The following is a 4,262-nucleotide window of genomic DNA, read 5'->3' as shown; positions in this document are numbered from 1 at the left end:
AAAACAGGAACACAAAAGCTTAAAGCAAACAGAACTATCTAATTCATAACATAGCGAAAATAAACAGACGCTAGAGCAAAGGGATCTTCCTGGATTTGACTCTTCCCCACATTCTACATTTAAGCAGCTAGACATTTTCTTAAGTAGCCTCCTGTTCAACTTTTACAAAAATATTGGGCTTCTCATGAGAAATTGCTTTTTCTTTTCTTCACAAACGAAATACATCATCTGCTTGAACTTGGTTATTCTCTATAAGAGTGGGTCATTTTTCATACACTGCTGGACACTGAGTAAAGACAGGAGTGCCGCTAACTTATTCCAGGCATAAGAAACTCCACGCATGCATGGGTAGATGGAGAAACAAGATTTGGTGTCCATTCCTAACATAGTGCCTGAGGGATAAAGGCTATTCTCAGAGTTGGAATTGTTCTTGTTTCAAACAGAAACTCATGAGGTAAGAAGAATCTGGGTGATGTTTTCCCTCTCCTCCTCATAGACAACAGCAATAGAGATCAGCCCAAGGTGGCCTTAGAATCAGTAAAAGAGCCTTTCAGCCAGAACCACCAACTTCCAGTAATTTGCCAAAATGGCCACAACAAAGGGGAAGAGGAGAGGAACTACCTCTATGTTCTCCCAGCCTTTTACGAAACATGGAGCTGTTCCTTTGGCCACGCACATGTGAATCTACAAGAAAGGTGATATTGTGGACATCAAGAGAATGGGCATTGTTCGAGGAGGAACACCCCGCAAATATTAGCACGGCAAAACTGGAAGAGTCCACAGTATTACCCAGCCTGCTGTTGGCAGTGTTGTAAACAAACAAGTTAAGGGCAAGATTCTGGCCAGAAGTATCAATGTAAGTATTGAGCATATTAAGCCCTCAAAGAGCCAAGACAGCTTCCTGAAGCACATGAAGGAAAATGAGAAGAAAAAGAAGGAAGCCAAAGAGAAAGCTCTGGAGGTCAGTGGAAGTGCCAGCCTGCCCACCCAGAGAAGCACACTTTGGGGAAACTGATGGAAAGAAACCTGAGCTGCTGGAACCCATTTCCCATGAATTCATGGCATGACAAATTAAAAAAAAAAAAAAACCTCAAGACTGTAAAACAAAAAACAAACAAACAAAAAACAAAAACAAAAAATACAAAAAGCAAAGAATCAGCAAAAGGTTAACACTACTCTCCCTAGCTCCTTACTCCTTCTGCCCTTTCCCACCACCATTACTATTAGTTCTTTGCTCCATGGGGCTCCCGGTAAGGTACCACTTTTAAAATGAATTCTGTGGATTAAACATTTGGACTGATAGATTCCTAACGAACCCAAGTGTAAGAGAATCTAGACCATCAAGAGGGCCATCTTGGAGCTTCTGCCCTGGAAGACGAGAGAAGTTGAAGGGGTAATTCTCCAGTGGGAAACTGCTGTGGTTCAAGAGTGTCACTCAGGAAGATGCCCTTGTAAGACGCTAGGTCAATGTTTCTACCACCACAGACTTGACCTGCATACTCTGCAATCACCCACCAAAAAAAAGCCATACAATTGCTCTCTGAAGTCAAATATTGTATAACATGTTACAGAACAGAAATTAGGAATCTTCAAATGAGAGGTTTTCTCAAAAGAACCACAGGTAGCATGAGTACATGCCTTGTTAATGGGCATGAAATTGTACTATATTTCTTTCCCAAGTACATTTGTTTCCTTAAACAGGCAAAATTTCTTTAATTAAAAAAAAGTTTCCAGGGCATTTATTGATCCTTCATCATGAACATTTATATTAATGGTTGAGGATAAAATGTGAGCATTTAAGGAGAGAAAAAATATCACTATGCAAGCTAATCTCACACCAAGACTGAAGCCAAGCTAATTGAATTTTAAGTACGGTAGTGAGTTCCTCCTTCTTCACACCGCTAATATATTTCACTGAATATAGAAATAATCTTTCACTGTGTATTTTAAAAACACATAAATAGACAACATTATGGCTCACAGATATACTAAGGAAAGGCTTCTCCTGGGGTTTTTGTTCTCCATCTTTCTTTATAAGTCCACAAGAAAGGAAAAAAAAAGGATGGGCCTTTATCAGAACCTGACATAGACCATTTTTAGGGCAAAAAAAAAATGAGGAAATCTTCTAGAAAGCATCACTAATAGTAAAACAAATACGTTTCAAGAGCTCAGAGTTAAATTCATCTAATGAGCCGATAATGAAAAATTTTTTCTAGGACTATTTGCCTGAGGGATTTAAGGCTTTGGTATTGGAAAATAAGAAATTCTAGACTCTGAGAAAGGCCACTTGGCTCAGCATGGCTAAATCATTCAAATTCCCTGATTCTAGCTCCCTATAGGTTCTCAACTTACAAATTCATCTAGTCATCCTTTTGGAAAAATAGAATGATGTTTCTAGCCTCTCTAGAGTTTTTTGGCAACTGCCTATTTGTGACATTTATCCTCCAGGTGAGAGCATTTTTGACAGTAGCATCTTTTTTCTCCTACTGTCCTATTTGTATAAGGTCAGATTGGCCTCTATACTGTGAGCATGAAGAGCTTAATTGGAACAATATTATTATCCTTCACAATTTACAGAAATATATTTGGCCTCTGCAAAGTGTCATTTTCCTCAGAGAGAATAAGCTGCTTCCATATTAAGCCCTTTGGAAAAACAGAAATAGCTCTTCTGAACCCTTTGGTGTAGGCAAGGCATTCCACCGTGTTGCTCTTAAAGTAAAAGAACAGAAGAAACATGGTGGTCTTGAAATTTTACTCCAAAAATCCTCAAGTGAAAATCTTAAAAATCACTGAGTCAGTCTTGGAATTGGTAGGTTTCCGAGGAAGAATACCATCGAACCCGCACAGGAAGGGATTTGGTTTCCAAGCAAGCAGGATCTACCCCTCCTGTCATCTGCATGTGTGACTCTATCTTGTCCCATTAGAAACATAATTTCAGCCCTTCCTACAACTTCAGCTCCATTGTAGGCAAGGATGTCACAGTTCTACACAGCCACATTCCCTGACTCTCTCCCTCCAAGTTGTAGCCGGAAAGACCACAAGCAGAAATTCCACCTTCTCAAGGTCAAAACTAATGGGACCATTTCCTTTCTTAATTCTTTTTATCATTCGACTGTTCAGATTTTTCTCAATGGTGTTCCCATCTGTTACTCCACTTCAGCTTTTACTTTACCACTGTGTCCCCAACTACTGCGTCTCCCTCAGTTTCCCCATTTTCCCCTTCAATGATATTACCTTTCTCTTAGCCTTTTGGTCATCAGATCATCTAGCTGTTTTTCACGGCCTCTTCTCTTGTCTCCTAGGTTCAGTAGCTTGTCAACTCTCCCTCTAAGGTATGGCTCTGTCTCCCCGACTTCCTCTGTGCTCCTGCAACCACTGCCCAGTTGCACATAGCCTTCTTCTACTGGTAAACCCTAATTTGTGGTATTCAATTTACCTGCATCCAACACCCTTCCCCCATCCCATCCATTTCAACCCATCATACTCTGTGCAGCAATCTCTTCCTAAAATTCCATTTTCAGTATTTTGTCCTCTGGTCCTGTCTATTCCAGGTGCCTGCAGCCACGCTTAATAGTCTACACTGAAACAACAGCAATGGCCCTCTAGAAGCTGAGGACCTGCCACAGTCATACCAGGTACTATGCACATTGTTTTACATACTTTATATTTAGTCCTCTCTACAACTTTAAGAGTTGAGTTTTGTCATTCCCATTTTTATCACAGAGAAGACTGAGCCTTAAAATAGCTAAGCGACCCTTCCAGTAATGACTAGCACTGAATGAGAATGTTCATCACTTTGCCTTCAAACCCATGCTTTTCCCTGATTATGAAGGTCTTCGATTGCCTAACGGATCTCCCTGAACTCTTGCAGCCTGCAATTTCAACATCCTCACAACCTGAACCCAATCCACCGCTAACCTGGTGCTCTGAAGGATGGTGATTAAGGTCGCACACTCTGGGAGCAGCTTGTCTGGGTTCCGGTCTTGGCTCCACAGCTCACCAGTTCGGCCAGTCACAGCGAGTGACTCTACCTCTCTGCACCTCCACTTTCTCATAAATTCTGATTACGGCACTCGTCTCAGAGAAATGGGAGATTAAATGAGACAACACCTCTCTTTACATGATCCCATCTGCTTCCCTGCCAAGAATGATCTTCCTTCCCCTTTCAACTTAGGGAGATGCAACACAAGCTCACCACTAACTCTTAGTCATTAATCTCATTTTCATAATATCTCCTGTAGCTAAAGTTCCCTCATTTCATC

General features: G+C 41.0%; 1 pseudogene; it reads left to right on the top strand.

Annotated features, from left to right (window-relative positions):
• The first annotated feature begins 583 nt into the window (after positions 1-583).
• Positions 584-1,067, top strand: LOC132017396 (large ribosomal subunit protein eL21-like; annotated as a pseudogene).
• The last annotated feature ends 3,195 nt before the right edge of the window (positions 1,068-4,262 follow it).

The sequence above is a fragment of the Mustela nigripes genome, chromosome 5 (assembly GCF_022355385.1).
Source record: "Mustela nigripes isolate SB6536 chromosome 5, MUSNIG.SB6536, whole genome shotgun sequence".
Taxonomy (NCBI): domain Eukaryota; kingdom Metazoa; phylum Chordata; class Mammalia; order Carnivora; family Mustelidae; genus Mustela; species Mustela nigripes.
The sequence above is the reverse complement of the archived record's forward strand: the minus strand, read 5'-3'. Positions and strand labels throughout refer to the sequence as shown.